The sequence below is a fragment of the Arvicola amphibius genome, chromosome 3, assembly GCF_903992535.2.
Source record: "Arvicola amphibius chromosome 3, mArvAmp1.2, whole genome shotgun sequence".
NCBI lineage: Eukaryota > Metazoa > Chordata > Mammalia > Rodentia > Cricetidae > Arvicola > Arvicola amphibius.
This window is the reverse complement of record NC_052049.1, coordinates 44,074,649-44,093,262: the sequence shown is the minus strand read 5'-3', so window position 1 is coordinate 44,093,262 and position 18,614 is coordinate 44,074,649. Positions and strand designations below refer to the sequence as shown.

Below are 18,614 nucleotides of genomic sequence, written 5' to 3'. Positions count from 1 at the left end.
CCGCTAGGAAATAATCCGGCAGAGATCGGTTTCCAGACACCACCTTGGATACCAGACTTTATAGAGTTTCTTTTCCCTTCTATAACATTGTACCACTTCAAATGTAATATACACATACATTCCCATGGACTTTAAACATTTTTGCATTTGTTCTAATAGCACAATGCTGTCTTAGTCGCTGTTCTTCTGTTATGAAGCGATACCATGACCAAGGTAATGCTTATAAAAGAAAACACTTAATTAGGGCTTTATACAGTTTCAGAGATTTAGTTCATTGTTATCATGAAGGGGAGCATGGCCGGGATGTGGAATGTTCTTCTGTCTATTTGTCTGTTGCTTTTATTGGCCAGTGAATAAAGCTGTTTTGGCCAATGGCTTAGCAAAGTAAAGCCAGGCAGGAAATCTGAGCAGAGATACAGAGAAAAAGAAGGTGGAGTCAGGTCAGATGCCAGCCACTAAGGAAACAAGACATGTAGAAAATGAGGTAAGGCCACGGTCATGTGGCAATATATAGACTAATAGGAATGAGTTAATTTAAGATGTAAGAGCTTGCTAGAAATATGCCTGAGCCAACGGCCAAGCAGTGTTGTAATTAATATAGTTTCTGTGTGATTATTCGGGTCTAGGCAGCCAGGAAACAAAAGTTCAGTCTCTGTTTACATGGCAGCATGCAGGCAGGCACTAGAGTAGTAACTGTGAGCTGCATCCTAATCCACAGGCAGCCAGAGACTGGGCCTGGCATGGGCGGTTGAAACCTCAAAGCCCATCCCCCCCCCAGTGACACACTTCCTCCAGCAAAGCCAGACCACCTAATCCTTCTAATCCTATCAAAGAGTTCCACTCTCTGATGACTAAACACTCAAATATATGAGCCTGTGATGGCCATTCTTATTCAAACCACCATAAATGCCTACACATCACTTCATTCTCTTGGATGTAGCACATAACTTGTAACACCTTCAAGGTCTGTTTTGGGAAATGTTATGAATTTTTCCCCCAAACATTTTTGATCATGGTAAGTTGAATTCATAGACATGGAGCCCACAGACATAACGGATATTTGGAGTTCACCTTATTTCGTAATACTTAGAGTATTCTTGTTGGAGTGATGGCATTTAAGGTGACTTTGCTAGCTTGAGGGTAATGTTACACTTTTCTAACACTCCGGCTGCTCAAAGACTAATCAGCCAGGCTTCAAACTACTCGACATTTTTACCACCTTTACACAACATTCTTGTATTTCTTTTTTTTTTTTTTTTTTTTTTTGGCTTTTAATCTCCTTGTTAATTCTACCTGGGAAAAATGAGACAAGCCAGATGATACAATTGCTTATTCTAGCTTTAAACTGTATGCCTTTTTTAAAGCTAGCACACAGAATAATGGAATTCCATCATGGAATCTGCACACATGTATGTCTCTGTAATGTTCTCTCATTCTCTGCCACCACTACCATTGAATTTTCATCAGAGGAATGGAGAGAAGGCTGAAAGATCACAAGCGCTTGCTGCTCTTGCAGACGTCTGGGGTTTAATTCCCATTGCCCACCTGTGACTAGCTCCAGTTCCAGGGTGCCTGGCTTCTTCAGGTGCTACACACATAGTTACACAAACATACGCAACACCCCATACTCATAAAATAAAAAAATAAATTTAAAAAAGTTAAATCATAGGAAAACGATTAAAAAAATCAACTAAAATATTTATGGCCAAAGTGTGGCTGGATTGTGGTTAGTGATCCCAGACTTTCTGGAAAGAGCAGGGAACATTCAGGCAAAGTAAATAATGAAAAGAAGAATTCTTAGAGAAAGTTCTTATAAAATGATTGGGAGGGGATCTTTCTCACATAAAGAAAAATATAGTGTCTGAGGCTAAAGTAAGATGCTATTTTCTACCAGGCAGTGGTGGCACATGACTTTAATCCTAGCACTCAGAGGCAGAAGGCAAAAAGATCTCTGTGCCAGGCTTTTCCTTTTGTGCCACGAACCAGATCATGACACAGAGACTTCTTATTAGTTTTGAAGGTTCAGTCTAACTTAGGTTCGTTTCTGGATAGCCCTTTCAACTTAAATTAACCTGTTTCTATTTATTTACCTTTTGCCTCTGGACTTTTTACTTTTCCTTCCCTCTGTATATCTAACTTTCACTGCTTCTCATGTCTGGCTCTCTGGCAGCTGCCTGGCTTCTTGCCCTGGGCGTGTCTCTCTCTCTCTCCCTCATTATCTCTTCTCTCATTCTTCTCCTGAGCCTATATTCCTCCTCCTATTTATTCTCTCTGCCTTCCAGCCCCACCTATCCCTCTCCTGACTACCTATTAGCTGGTCAGCTTTTTAATAGACCAATCAGGTGCCTTAGGCAGGCAAGGTGAAACAAATGCAACACATCTTCACAAAATTAAACAAATGCAGCATAAATAAATGTAACACACCTCTACACAGTTAAAGTAATATTCTTCTGTCATCATTTATAAACATATGGGGGACTGGAGGCCGGTCCCACAAGGGGCAGCAGCAGGTCACCCAAGGCCTTGGTGGGTCCTCTTGGTGGGTTGGAGACCACGGCGAGTGAGAGACAGACAGATATGCCATGCAGAGAGAGTTTGGGTATAGAGTTTATTTAGTGGGTTATGGAGGGGAAAGGGAAGGGGGAAGAGGAAAGGAGAGAGGGAGGAGAAGAGAGAGGCAGAGAGAGAGAGAGGCAGTAATTACCTTCTTAGAAGAGAGGCAGAAAGAGAACAGGCTAGGGAGGAGGCAGGAGATCCACTTGTCTTGGTGGAAGAAGGGGAGGGGCTTGTCTCTTAAAAGGACAGGGTACCCAGGTGACAGACCAGGTCAGCAGATTAAAACATACTCAACATAAAAAAATAATACATCTTTGCCTAGCTAAAATAATATTCTACATCAGATCTCTGTGAGTTTGAGGCCAGCGTGGCCTACAGAACAAGTTCCAGGACAGCCATGGCTGTACAAAGAAACCCTGTCTCAAAAAACCAAAACCAAAATCCAAAAAAAGTACTATTTTCTACCTAAGGACTAGCAAATATCAGAAAATATTAGAAATTTACCATGCCGGGTGTAGTGGTGCATGCCTGTAATCCCAGCACACAAGAAGCAGAGGCAGTAACAGCAACAGTTTAAGACCACCCTGGACTCCATTGTGAGACCCTATCTTTAAAAGAAACAACAACAAAAGCTTGCTAAGTTATTACTCTCTTGAGAGTGTGAGGACACAGGCACTCTTATGTAGTAAGGTAAAATCTTAACACGCCCCATCAGTTTTTAACCCCAGAGATAACAGTTCAGGGGTGCAAAAATACCAAACAAGACAAGCGGTTTGGTGGGATAGAGAAGCTCTGAACCATTAATACAGATCACTCGAAAACAAGCAAACACCCACTAAACAGAGATTTTGAGAAAAAAAGCAAGGCGCAGGAAAGTTTGTGCCTTATGAAACCCTGGTGGAAAGCACAGGCTACAGATTCTACAGCAGAGCTGTTCTGCCGGAACACATGGGAGGGGGGGGGTACGGTCATTCCTGGAGGAGAGAACTCAAGTACAGACTGTACTAGGGAACAAGGCTTTGCCCTGTGTCCTCTCTTGCATCTTCTTCATTTTGGGTCATATAGATATGTTAACAACTGACCAAACCTGAAAGCACATATACTCTGTGACTTAGCAAATCTACTCCCAAAGAACTGAGTGGAACTGTACCCCAAACGGCATTGACAGAAAAATCTGTAGATTTTTCTCATAAGAGAAACCAAAAAATAAGCAAAAGGCCACCATCTTGTCCTCTCCAAGGGCCAAACCAATGGAGCTACTCAAGCATGGAACTGTGAGCAAAACAACCTTACAAGGTGCACATCCTCTGGCATTCTGTCATAGCAACAGAACATGAACCGATACAATTATTAGTTTGAAAAAGGTAGAGAAATTCTTATGAAAGTTCTCCAAATGATGTCCCTTTCATGGAGGATCAAAGTCATTCATGCATCCTTTCTCTCTCTCTCTCTCTCTCTCTCTCTCTCTCTCTCTCTCTCTCTTTTTTCTCTCTGTGTTAGGAATTGAACTTAGAGTCTCACATGTGTTGGGCAAGGGCTCTACCACTGAGCTATATTCCAGGTCCTGATTTCTCTCCCTTTATACCGATAAAAACTCAACAAAACCTCTCTACTACTAGACTCAGAGAAAACACTGAACATTAGAGAGGGTCAGCCTTTGTACCCCTCTCTCCAGCCTCTTCACACTGAGGCATTTGCATTTCTAGTCTGTCAGCTTTTCTCTTCTTGACAAATTCTTTTCCTGATTAAAAAAAAAAATAACAGAAGCTCCTTGTAGAAAACTGGAAAACGCGGAGAGGTTGTAAGAAAAGCAACAACAACAACAACAGACGAAAACGAAACAAAAAAACAAAAATCCACAGTGGCCCAGACAAGGTGCTGAAGTCTTGATTTCGGGTGGGCTCCTGGCCAGGCTGCGGCAGCACATGTCATGTGGGTCAGTTCTTCTGAGAACCCGGACGCTGTCTGTTATTTGACTTTGCCATGTATCTGTGCCCTCTTTCGAAGCTCTTTGGGGTTAGACATGTTGTCTGTGTTGTTTGTTTGCTGCTGTATCCTTGGGGCTCAGCACGTAAAATGGGGCAAGGATGCTCCAGGAAGGGGTGTCAAGGTTGAAGAGAGGGTGCTTCACGTAATTTCCTGAAGATCAGCAGCTAAGTTACTCTCCCTTCATCCAGGCAGGTGCCAGGTACCTCAGTGAGTCTGGAAATCATGTCAGTCCCATTGCATAACGTTTGATTTCCTTGCCCAGCGTGTCAGCGAGGGTTCTCAAGAAGGACAAAACACACAGCTCTATGCATGCGTTTAGCCTCGCATGGCGGTGCATGCCTCTAACCTAGCCCTTAGGAGATAGAGGCAGGAGGACCAGAAAGAAGTTCAAAGTCATCCTCAACTAGGTAGCAGTTTGGGGTCTGTTTGGCAACATGAAGATTTATCTCAAAAATAAAACAAAACAAGATGAAGAAGGGATTTATTAAATTGGCTTTTGTGGGCAGAAGCTGGGAAGTCTCTCCTTGGCCGTTTGCCTGTTTGAAAGATGCGGAACCCAGTACCTGCTCAGTTCAAGGAGCTGGAAGCCTCAAAACAAGGGAGGCCAGATGTGTAGCCCTAATCTGATGCTGAAGACCTAGAAATCGGCCAAGGGAGTCACTAATGAAGTCTGCACTGAAGGGTTGAAGAGACCTGAGTTGATGTTCACGACAGCAGAAGCAAAGACAACATCTGGGAAAACCCAGCTACTGTGTGCTCATGTGAGCCCCTTAGGCTTTCTGTTCTGTCCCAGTCCTCAGTCTACTGAGCTGTGAAGCCCACAATCAGGGTGGGCTCACCCCATTTGCTAAACCATATGCCAATCATCTCAGGAAACACTCTACAGACACACACCAAAGTGTGTTTTTCAAGTTTTTTACACAGTTCTCTATCCAGTCAGGTTGACAGCTGAGATTTACCACCATGAATACATACCTATGACAGAGTTTGACTTACAAATCAGTCAAAGCTGAGTAAGAGATCAACAGCAACAGTTAATAAAATAGAAGAATTCTAACAACACACTGTAATAAAGTTATGGGACAGTGGCCCCTCTCTGGGCATTCTTTTTTTTTATGAGCTATACATTTTTGTCCGCTCCCCTCCCTCCCTCCCCTCTCCCTTCTATATTGTTCTGTGTTCTCTTTCATTTTCTGGAGGTGGTATGTCACCATGGAATGCCCACCTGACAGAACGCAGAGAGCAAATGGTACAGGTATTGTGACACATTGTGAGGCTGTGAAGCAAGAGCCGTTCAGACTCAGCACTGAGGTAACTGGGACTGGGTCTGATGGTAGAGAGCCACCGAGTGACTCACAGGGACAGGTGGCTCATTGCACAGCGTGACTATGCCAGACCGAAGGCTGACTGGTACCCCAGGTCAATGGAGCTACAGGGCACAAGATTCCATTATGCTTCTCAGATCACGTTACACTTGACAACTTGTGACTCACTTCTGGAAATTCTCATATAATATTTTTAGATTGAAGTTACCACTAGTTGTTGAAACTGCAAAGCACGCGTGTGTGTGTATGTGTGTGTGCATGCATGTGTGTGTGAATGCGTGTATAAAACGTGGGACCTTGCCCATGCCAAGCAAGAGGTTTACCACCCACCAGCAGGAATATTCCTTTCTTTCTTATTAATCTAGTCATTTATTTTATTGATTATTTATGTGTGCATGCCTGTGTGAGTGCACATAAGTGCAGGTGTCCTGAGAGGCCAGAAGATGATGTTGGATCCCCTGAAGCTATAGTTACAGAGGTTGTAAGCTGCATGGTGTGGTGCTGGAAACCAAACCCAGGTCCTCTGCAAGAGCAGAAAGTGTCCTCTACTAATGATTCCTCAATTCCTTCCATTTCTTATGTTCCTTTAGCGCCATTATAACATACAAACTAGAACTTCAGGGCTTCTTTTGAACATTTATGTGTAGATCCTTTTTTCTTTCGCCTTTGGATAATGAAACGATCCGAAAGATTCCATGCTGTTCAGAAGTCTGGAGTAAGAAAGCTAAGAATATGGAATGTGCTTGTAATAACATTTTCAAGGAGGGCAGATGGAATTACTCAAACTTGAGATACAGCCAAAATTCTGAAGTGAGCGTCTCCCCCTTGGAACGAAAACATGCTTGGAATCGTTTCTAACCAGAGTTATCCAGGGCCCTTCCAAACATCAGAGCCATGGGCTAGAGCAATGGCTCAGCGGGGGAAAGGGGTTTGCTGCCAAGTCTTATGGAAAGAGAACCGACTTTAACCTCCACACATGTGCATGCACTCAGACATTCACAAGAACCAAAATGTAATAATAATAATTAACATAAAACAATGGGCCAGGAAGATGACTGCGCAGGTAAAGGCACTTACCACCAATCCTGATGACCTGAGTTTGATCCTCAGGACTTACAAAGGATGAGAGAGAACTGAGCTTTATCGAACTCTGACCTCTATGGATGCAATGACATACATGTCCTTTCCCCGACACAAATTAATGTGACTTTAAAAAAAATTAAAAACCTAACCAAACAAAAAATTATCTGAACCACTGAGGCTTTACGTACCACAGATATTTGGGGTAAACAAAACAAAGCAATGCCACAATTAAGAAAGTAGAATTTTCTTGACTCTTACACTTGGGAAGTCTAGAGACAGAATTAACCCAGGCATACATAGTTGGTTCAAGGGATTAAAAAAAATTTGTTCTCTCTCTCAGCATCCACGTGATTGGATCACAGGACAGACTAAATTGGTGCTTGCTGGGTCCTTAATACTAACGAAAGGAGAGGACACTTGAATTGTCAAGGCTGGGTTAATAAAAAATGTCATCAAGTCATACCCAAAAAAGTGAGGTGAAATTTCCACAAGGAGGTGTCTATCAATGTGTAGAGAGGCCAAGGGTTTGGTGACAAGGTTAAACTTTAATTGAGTCTTGGGCTCCTGGAAAACAGCATCAAGTTGTGTCCCTCCATCTCTTTGATGGACTTTCAGAGACCTCCTTATATATGCGTGGCCCAGCCAAGAGGCCCTCTGATTTCCCTTTCTTTGTTTCAAAAATAATATACTGGATGTTTGTGCTTTGTCCCCATTGACCTATAAAGTTCAATGATTGATTAAACTCATCAGGGTCCTTTTCCTCCTTCAGGTACCAACCAACAGGCCACCATGCTTCTTAAATGCCGGAAGTAGGAAAATGCTTTCCCTATTGGTCCCAGAGGTAGACTTTGGAAGAAAACTCTCCCAACCAGCTTCCTGAGAACCCCATTCATCTGGATATTCTTCACTGGCTTCTTCTCACTGACCCTTTCTGTCTGGCCTTGAGTTTACGATCTGCTAACTAAGTGCCTTAGTCACCTGGTCTGCAGTTTTCCTCAGCAGGTATTCCATGACTCTGGCATCTCCAACATCTTGGGGTCTCCAATGCAATTGAGGCTTCAGCTTCATAGCTTTACACAATGGCCTTTCTGTGTTTCCATTCAATGACACCCCTGATCTGTATGTCTGGCTTCAGTGGCTTTCCTTAGCCATGGAGGGAGATTCCATATATCTTTCTTGTATCCTTGATTTTAAAGCCATGTGGTTAAAGCTGCCAAGTTCTGCTATTTGACGGGGATGGAACTTGGTCCCCTCTTTCAATTGCATCTGTATCAGCTTTCTGTTGATGATGGTTTCCTTCACTGCTTAAGCTTTTCCTTAATTCCTTTTCACAAATTGGAAGTTTAGCTGCATGGGAAACTTGGCCTGATATCATCACTTCCTTTATTCTATTTAGCATCAGTGGTTTTTTTTTTTGTTTTTTTTTGTTTTTTTTGGTTTTTCGAGACAGGGTTTCTCTGTGGCTTTGGAGCCTGTCCTGGAACTAGCTCTTGTAGACCAGGCTGGTCTCGAACTCACAGAGATCTGCCTGCCTCTGCCTCCCTTGCTGGGATTAAAGGCGTGCACCACCACTGCCCGGCCATCAGTGTTTTCTTTAAACTTTTTTTATCTCCTTGAGCACTGGAACTTCTGTCTTCTACATTACATTTCCTGGTGCTCCTTTTCTCCTCCAACTGCACATTTTTATAATTTTCCTTGCTTGTCTTATTCCATTTCATTATAGACCTATGTAAGAGTGATCTCTAATAACCACACAACAGAATCAATACTGGTCTGTCTTGAAACCTCCACTGCCAATGCCATTAAACCAAAACTCTTCAATTTAACCTCAGGCAGATTTTTAGGACAAGGGCAAAACCCAGCCACACTCTTTGCCAAAATATTACTAGAAAGGTGCTTAGGCCACTTATACTATTCTTCCCTTCTAAAACCTCTTGAATTGTCCCAACCCCCATTCCATATTGCCCTCAGTACCACTGTCTCCCATGCTCCTACCAGGATGACTCAGTAAGCTCTGCTTAAAGCATCTGACCGCTTTTGTAGTCCATCATCTCAAAGTTTTCCATAGTCCTCCAACAAAAAGCATGGTCAGGCCTGTCCAACAATATCCTGGTAGCAACTTCTGTCTTAGTTATTGTTCTTTTGATGTGAAGAAGAGACACCATGACCAAGGCAGCTCTTATGAGAGAAAACATTTAACTGGGGTTTTGCATACCGCTTTAGAAGCTTAGTCTATCATCAGTATGATGGGTATCATGGTATTGGAGCAGTAGCTGAGAGCTACATCCTAATCCATAGACAGGAGGGAGGAGAGAGACTGGGCATTGTCTGTGGATAATTATTGAGAATTAACACTGTACGCATCTCCCTAGGTAAGGTATTAAAATCAACCTCTTCAAAGTTCAACTCACTTTGTAGGGCAGAGCTCACTCCTGTAAACTTATCCCAAGGTAAGATCTAAAAGACAGCCCACTCTGAAAGAAGGGCAGAGTCCTACAGCAGTGTCTGCCCCTCCTCATGCTAGTCAAGAGTGTCCTTTCCCCCAGGAGAAAGATAAGCAAGGAGATATAACCCCACCACTAAGATATCCATTCTGAGAGCATATTGAGATGAGACAATGAACATTTGTCCCTAACCACACTGTTAACTGGAAAAGGATAGAAAGGGGAAGAAAGAGAGGGGACAGGAAAGGAAGAGGGAGTGGAAAGAAAGGAAAGGGGGAAAATGGAGAGGAAAGAAATTGAGATGAGGAGGAAAGGAGAGGAGGGAAGAAGAGGGGAGGGGAGGGAGAGGAGGAGGAGGAGGAGGAGGAGGAGAGAGAGAGAGAGAGAGAGAGAGAGAGAGAGAGAGAGATTGGAACACAGACTGGGAAGAGCTCCTGTTGATTCTTTTATTACAGGATTTGGAGTGGCCCTTTTTCTGCCAAGGTAAAAGAAATATTACATTCTTTTGCCTGCGTTGGAAGTACCACGTTTATAATAATTTGATGCACTCAATTTATCAAGTGGCTAAAAAGAGAGGAAATAAAGAGGATTATTAACATACAGGTCACAGTTCATATTTTATAATTATCCCATTTTCTGACTTTTGGTATGTATGACTCATTAATATCACCAGTAAAAATCAACCGCTTCAAAATGCTTTTAATTGATACTAATGCCACAACAGGAGAAAAATTTCCATAGCAAAACATAGATCTATTTAGCAGGTTCTATTGAAAAATGAAAAAACCCTATACCCTCTCCTGTACAAAGACATTCAGGTCAGGCAGAAGCAGATTAGCTATATTTGACTAGAAACACATATTTTTTCAAACGTGTAATTCAGTTCACTATAGTACTTGGGACCTCCTGTCCTTCCAATATTTCTATGGAACAGGGTGGATTTCATTTTTCTAAGTTGCCAATGGAAGAAAAGGCAGCATATTTAGTTAAATTATGTGTTTTGGACGACATGGCCCAAGAGTGACATAGCTGGATGGAAACTTCCTTCTGCTTTGTGTTTTCCAAAAAGAATGGGTTTTATCATGTAATTTTCGTCCCCTTCATCCGATTTTGGGTGAAATGCCATATTAAAACATTGGAGTTACTCACAGCCAGATTCTAAGGGACCCCTCGCAATGAGTGTGAAGTCTCGCTCATTTGCTGCTGCAGCTGTCACGGCTTCTGAGTTTACGAGAGCCCGCCATGCTGCCTCAACCGGCCCTGAAGCCTGGGCCCAACTGTTCCTTTGGCTCAGTCTCCTGAGCATCTGGGAAGTCATGCACCTCACACAGCCAGCTAGCTATTGCTCAACTTATGAAAAAAAATTAAATACAGAATGGCGTTGAGAAAAACGCTGCTCTGCTTCAGTAAATAGTCAACGCTGAGTAGGCTGTGGTGCAACGTGGGGGCTGGAGCAGAATAAAACGCTGTGCCTCTGTGCAGAAGAAGCCAGACGCCGCTGCACACAAGAAGTGTACACACACAGCCATGTAGATCAGCCCAGAGTGCCCTTCGCTTGGATAATGTCTCCATCCTCAGAGACACTCGGTCTTTAAGGAATTAATCCACTTAGGATAGCATTGCCTCGAACTTGTACTAAACGCGGAAGAAGCCCTTGCTGTGAGGGGAAAATGGTGTGCTCCAGATAAAACATGACAGTGACCAAAATACCCCCCCATCTGTCAACTTGAGATTCCTCTCGCCGAGCTCCACATCATGCATTTTGGCAGGATCCAGAGGACAAAAGCAGACAAGAACTTATTTTTACCACGGTCGAAAGCGTGCCTGTTTGGCGAGGGAGTGGGGCGATGGGCGCTCTCAGACATGGCACGAGGAGAAATTGGTTTAGCCTTTCTGCAAGGTGTTTTAGCAGTAGGCAGGCTATCACACTTCTAAATATGTATATCCTCTAGTTCATGAGCTCAACTTCAGGAAGTTGTCTCCGTGAATGAACCAAACATCAAAGATGGATATAAAGGACCACCCAGCTGTCACTAGGAGGCTGATGACTCCTAGTATACAATGTAGTATATGATACGCATTATTACACTGTACACTGAGATATATCTGTCCAGTGGAACTCTGCAGCCTTTAAAAGCAATTGTGATATTCGTACTCTTTGTTAAGAAAAGATTACAGGGGCTGGAGAGATGGCTCAGAGGTTAAGAGAACTGACTGCTGTTCCGGAGGTCCTGAGTTCAATTCCCAACAACCACATGATGGCTCACACCCATCTATAATGAGATCTGGTGCCCAGAACACTATATACATAATAAATAAATTTTAAAAAAAGATAACAGAAGAACATGTACAGTCTGGGCTAGATGGGGACATGGCTTGGTGATAGAGTGTTTGCCTAGCACCAAAGGCCCTCGGTTTCAGATCCAGCACTGTTGGGTGACGAAAGCAGTGTATAGGGTGTGGGCTGTAAGCTTTTGTTTACATGTATAGAAGGAAACCTTAAAGATATGTAAGATTCCTCTGCCTCAGGATCCCATGAAACTGAAATTTCAGCCAGGTGCTACCTTTCCTTCCTTCTTTCCTTCCTTCAATTATTAACTTATTAATTAATTAATTAGAGCTAGGATCTCACTCTATAGTCTAGGCTAGCCTGAAACTCACTACATAGACTGAGCTGGTTGCAAACTTGAAACAATCTTCTTGCTTTGGCTTAGGGAATCCTGGGATTAGCAGAGTTGAGACATCACACCTGGCTTCTTTTCATGTTTCTCAAACTATCTCAAAAATATGTAAGCTTCTTTCTTGGATGTGTGTGTGTGTGTGTGTGTGATATGCATGACTGTCAGTGTGCATGAACATGTGTGTATGGAGATCAGAGGTCCATGTCAGGCGTCTTCTTCCATCTCTCTCTATTTTAGTTTAGAGACAGGACCGCTCCCTGAAGTTGGAGTTAGCACACATGTTAGTTGGCCAATAAGCTCAGGATCCTTCAGTCTCACTCCCAGCCCCAGCAGGGAAGGCAGGGCACAGGTCCATGATGTGGACCAGCACACTCGATGATCATGTGGGTACTCATGATTTTAACTAGCTACTTTACTGACCGTCATCCCCCCAGCCGTGTGCAGACCATTGCTGTAATCTGCCTGAGCTTCTGTAATGAAATACCTCACACTGGATGACTTAACAACGGGAATTCATTTCTCAGGTTCCAGAGGCTGCCAGGCCACAGACCAAAGCAGCAGCCTGGTGGGTCCAACTGGGGCTTACTCCCGGCATGCTCATGGCTTTTTCCCTGGGTTCTCACATGGAAGACAGGGAATTCTGGGAGCCCTGCTGCTTCTTACAAAAACACTAGTCCTATGACCTCAGTGACTGTCATCACCCCTTGTCGATTCAGTCTCCAAATACAGTCACATCAGGAGTTAGAATCTTATCATATGGATTTGGGGCCGACTGAAAAAAATCAGCTTGTAAGATGCAATTCCTGGAATGCAAAAATTAAGATATTCCAAAATGAATACTTGTTTTCAGGAGAAAAGTTTTACAAGTCATATGTAATCATGTATCAGCAAGGTGGGTATGTTCTGAGATGTGTGGTATTAGGAAATTCCACCGCTGGCAAACATCATAGCACATGCTCTCATACAATAAGGTGCTGCGCTGTCACATGGCAATATGGTTTTATGGAAACAGTGCTTTATGTAGGGTCCTTTGCTGTGGGGTCTGTGGTCATATCTGATAAGGAGTCAATACCTAGACTATAAGTCCTACAGTTCAACAACAGGAACAGTCAACCCAACTAAAAGCGAAAATACATATGTGGTTAATAAACACATTAAAACCTGCTCGATACTCCTGGCTATTAGGGAAATCCCCACTAAACCCATGGTGGGGGAGAACGAGAGGCTGAGGGCACACCTCAGTTGGTAACATGCTCGACTCACCTTGTACAAAACCTGGGATTTGATAACCGGCGCTGCAAAAATAAAATTAAACAAGTAAAAAGAAAATGACAAATACTGGCACAGATGTGGAGAAATCGGAACCCTTGGGCGTTGCTGAGGGGAATGCAGGAACGGTATCATTGCTGTAGAAAAGGAGGTGTGGCTCCTTAAAAAAAAAACCACATGACCCGAGAAGGGTAACTTTGTCTCTGAGGAAGTGTGCCATTGGAGGTGGGCTTCATGGTTTCCAAAAGCCCATGCCAAGCGCAGAGTCTCTCTCTTCCTGTTGCCTTCAGATCTGAAGAGAGAGCTTGCAGCTACCATGTCTGCCTGTCTGTTGCCATGCTCCCAACATGATAGCCACGGATTCACAGTCTTCGCAGCAACAGAAGAGTAGCGGAGATGCTAGTCCCTGAGCTCCTATCTGTGCCTCCCTTCTCACCCTAAGAATGCCGAGATTACAAACTACCACAACCCACTTTTCTATGCGGGTTATGGGTTGAACTCAGGTCATCAAACTTATGAAGCAAATGTCTTTACCCACTGAGCCATATCCCTGGCCCCATCCCTAGCATGAAGGAGGAGGAGAAGGTTTGGGTCTGTAGCAGAGGACTTGGCCAGCATGTCCGAGACTCTTGAGTTCAAAGCCCAGCACTTGGGGTGGGAGTTCTTGGCTAAGACAACAGAGGGAAGTTGGGCCAAAGTCAGAGGGGTGGTCATGGTGGCCACAGTCCTGGGGGGTAACAAGAAGGATGACAAGAAAATGAAATATGAGACTCTTATCCCAAATAGAGTGGGGAGGAAAGAAAAAGAAGAAAAAAGGGGACCAGATGCTGCCCACAAACTGCCACTAGTAATGCCCCCCAATTCAATGCCGCCTGAAATTACTGCAGCTAGAGAGAATAACAGACTATCTTCTCATGGAGGAAGAAGTCATAAAACCATTAGAAGAAAAGCAAGAGGAGGAAAGATCAAAAAGGATGATCTCAGGGGAACCCCAAGTCTGTTGGAACCTTGGAAGAGATCTTTGATGAGAACCACACTATTGTGTCCACGTCTATGGGCTCAGATCCTCTCATTTGTGCACAAGGATCTGCTAGACTGAGGCTGTTCAGTCCTGCTCAGCCATAAGATGCGAGCCATGATAGGGGTGCTAATAGATGGCACAGATCTCCTTGTCGCAGTGATGAAGCCCCCACCCACTGGAAGACCTACACAAATATTAGGGGGACTGGGCAACTGAATCCACAAAATTAAGGGCTCTGTGGAGCTTTCTCTTACCCATTCTGAGCATTATGAAGAGATGGGGATAAAGTCATTCTCTATGGTCTGCCAGGACCAGATCAAATGTTGGCCAAAGCAGTAGAGAAACCAAACTCCAGCCATTTTCTTGAGAATGGTTGGTCCATGACTTATTCAGAAGTACCTAGGCTATAGGCCCAAACTCATATGGGAACTGTTTCAAGTTGGTAAAGAAGATTCACCATCCATTGTGTTTATTGATGACATTGACACCATTAAGAACAAAAGATAAGATTGAAACTCTGGAGATGAGAGAGAAATTCAGCGAATAGTGCTGGAACTGCTGAACCAGTTGGGTGGATTTGATTTGAGGGAAATGTAAAAGTTATCATGGCCAAAAACGAAATAGCAACTTTGGGTTCAGCACTTATTGGACCAGGCCTCATCGACAGGAAGACTGAGCTTCCACTGCCTGCTGAAAAGACCAAGAACCGTATCTTCCAGGTTCACACAAGCAGGATGACATCAAGGCAGTATGCACAGAAGTTAGCTTGATGGCCTCATGGGAACGCAGAATGAAAGGAACAAATGAAGACGTCAGAAAATCTAAAGAGAATGCTCATAATAAAGGCATCCCTGAGGGGCTCTATCTCGAGTGACCGGCCGTTGCCTTTGGGTAGGTTAACAAGTTTCCCCTACCTGAGAGGATGGGAAGCTGCCCCAGGGAATATATTTTCCTATTGGCTTTTGCTAGTAGAGAGCTTGTATCTTCGGAGACTCTGTGCAGAGCCTCAGGCAGTCTCCATCTGTTGGTCTTTGTGTTGTGCTGCTCTCTTCTTCCAATGAAGGGTTGTCCTGTTTGCTTTCTAATAGATATATGGATAGATAGACAGACAGACAGATAGATCAGCAGTTCTCAACCTTTCAAAGGGGCCTGCACATCAGATATTTACATTACAATTCCCAACAGTAGCAAAATTACAGATATGAAATAGCAATGAAAATAATTTTATGGTTGGTGGTCACAGCATTGGGAAGGTTGAGAACCACTGATCTAAAAGAATATTACTCATCCTTACAAAGGAAGGACATTTTGGTACATGCCATGACACAGATGAGACTCGAGGACATTATGTTAAGGGAAATAAGAGAAAGGACAGTTACTGTGTGATCCACTGAGAGGTGGTTACTGGGGACTGAAAAAGGAGGATGGCCAGTTAATTGCATGTTGGGACAATCTCACACGCATCAGAGGCATCATTACCCATTGCTGGGTAGATGACAGTCACTCAGCAAATGAATGCACTTACTGTCACTGAACCATGAACTAGAAAGTAGATAAAATGGCAAGGTTCATGTTATGTGCTGTTATTTAATTTTTTTTAACTTTCTGAATTTTATTTTATGTGTATAAATATATTTTATTCTATGTGTATAAATGTTTTTATACATGTGTGGATGCACACCATTTATGTGTCTGATGCCCAAAGAAGTTGGAAGAGGGCTTTGCATCTCTTGTAAACAATGTTATGGATCATTGTGAACAACCATTTGGGTGCTTGGGAATCAGACCCAGGTCTTCTGAAAGAGCAGCCAATGCTCTTAACTGCTGGAGCATCTCTCCAGCCCTATACATTACCTTATCTCAATTTATGTTTCTAAGACAGGCTCTCGCTATGTAGTCCTGGCCGGCTTTGAACTTAACTACGTAGATCAAGTGGGCCCAGGACTCACAGAGAGCCCGCCTGCCTCTGTTTCTGGAGAGCTGGGATTAAAGGTGTGGACCACCACACCCCACTCTTGTCTCAATGAAAAACTAGCTTTCTACAAAAAGATCTATTTCTATCATGACTATGGGAAGTCTAACTTTCTTTTTTTTCAGAAAACAATAGACTTTAAGAGCAGAAGGCACATTTATCTGAAGTTTTCTGCTGCTCGAGGTTTAACCTACATTGAAAAGTATTTAGTGACATTAATCCAAATTCATAGGAATTATTTTCTATCCTAATTCCTCTCAATCCAATTAGGTTTATTTATATGTGACCCTTATTTCTCCAGATGGTACCAGATCCCTGATAGACTTGGCGAGATGGTGGGATAATGACAGGCAGGTGTTTGCTCCAGACACGTTAACTCTTTCAGTATCATGAAATAGTCTCTATCCTAGATGCTATGAAATTTAGAAACCGTTTAGAAATGGTCTGATTCTTGTTAAGACCCAGTGACCCTTAAATCAGTGCCACTAGGACTCTCGTCTGAGCCACTCTTTCATGCAAGTTCAACAACCTTGACTAATGGCCTTAAAAGAATGTACACCCTTCTCCTGGGATCTTTCCCCTCCCCTGGGAAAGGCAGCAGCTTTCAATTCTCCTGACAGGAAAGCTCGATTCTCAGTCCCCAGGTCTTCTCTATGCTTCAGTGACCACAGTGAAACCCAGGTAGACAGGTGGTGCTGGGCATGACTACGTAGATGTGAAGTGGTACTGGCACCAGAGAGGGCCAGGCCATGTGACCAGGCCTGGTACTGAGGGGCAAGACATGCTTTGGCCTCTGCTGGGTCAGATCCAGGTGATGTAGCAGCCACGTGAATCTCCATGTTAGAATCTGGGCCAGAACTCAAAGTGTGGAGATACACAATCTTCATTCTTTACCGTTTCCTTCCCACCACCAAGATAAAAACAGGACCAAGAGAGCCTTCCACCCCTTCTCCACTATCCAAAGTCTCATCCTGCTCAGTTGAAATCACTGTTAGTGTGGCACGGGCTTGTGTGCCTGCAACCCCAATGCCAGTGATCCGAGGCAGGGGATTGAGAAGCTGAAAACAGACTGCTCACCAAACAAATGACTGTGTGATCCTCTGCTAAACACGTTCCCGTCCTCACTGATGGATCAGAATTTACAGACCTTCGAATCAGCGCAGTAATAACTACATAGACAATGCTAAATGAGCAAGGAGTTGCAAGGTTATTTTTGATTTCTGATAATATTCAGAACTATAAAGTTGTGTGCACATGTGCATACTACACACACACACACACACACACACGCACATACGCACAAACTGAACGTTCTCAAGCTCATCTTTAGAGATCCACATATTGGCTTTAGCAAGACCTTGCTCTCCTTGGCTGAGACCTCAGAGCTGGAATGGAGATTTCTACCTATGCTTTAAGAGTTCATGCCATAATAAGGAAGCATAATGCCATGCTGGAGGATGCATGGAGTTGGGGAGCCAGGAAAGGTTAACGATTTGTTCAAGGTTGGACAGCAAAATGAATTAGCTGCAAGATAGAATTTCTACAGCTGGTTGACTCCAAAGCCCAGATAATATCAAGCTGAGATACTCTTGACATGTCCAAAGAATACATGCTATTTACTTATTATTACTCGTGTGTGTGTGTGTGTGAGAGAGAGAGAGAGAGAGAGAGAGAGACAGAGAGAGAGAGAGAGAGAGAGAGAGAGAGAGAGAGAGAGAGAGAGAGAGAGAGAACACAATCTGTTGCAGGAACTCATTTGTGCAAATCTAGGAGGTAAGTCTAAACCTGTATTACCTATTTGCTGGTTCATCAGGAAGGACAGGCAGAGGCTGACACTGAAGTCCATAGGCAGAATTTCTTCTTAATTACGGAAGCCTCAATTCTGCCCCCAAAGACCTTCCAACTGACAGGTCTGTTTCCTTCTGGCCACAGGACATTCCCCCATCCCCACCCCACCCTTTGGTTTTTCAAGACAGGGTTTCTCTGTGTAACAGCCCTAGCTGTCCTGGAACTAGCTCTTGTAGACCAGGCTGGCCTCGAACTCACAGAGATCTGCCTGCCTCTGACACCCAAGTGCTGGGATTAAAGATCTCCTTTCTTAACATCTGTCAAATGCAGATGTTCACCATATTTCAAAATGCCTTTGCCGCAAAACCTGGGTCAGTGTTTGAGTGACTGCCTGGGGACTTGATAAAATGCCTGGGTTGACAAATGAAATCAAGCATCCTATCAGGTAGGTGTTACTGGGTGCTAGCCTCATAGATGAGCCCTAAG

At 43.6% G+C, this 18,614-nt stretch overlaps 1 pseudogene; it reads left to right on the top strand.

The window, feature by feature from the left end:
- The window catches only part of LOC119809209, a 28,133-nt pseudogene extending 12,891 nt beyond the window's left edge, over positions 1-15,242 (top strand).
- Positions 15,243-18,614: the final 3,372 nt, after the last annotated feature.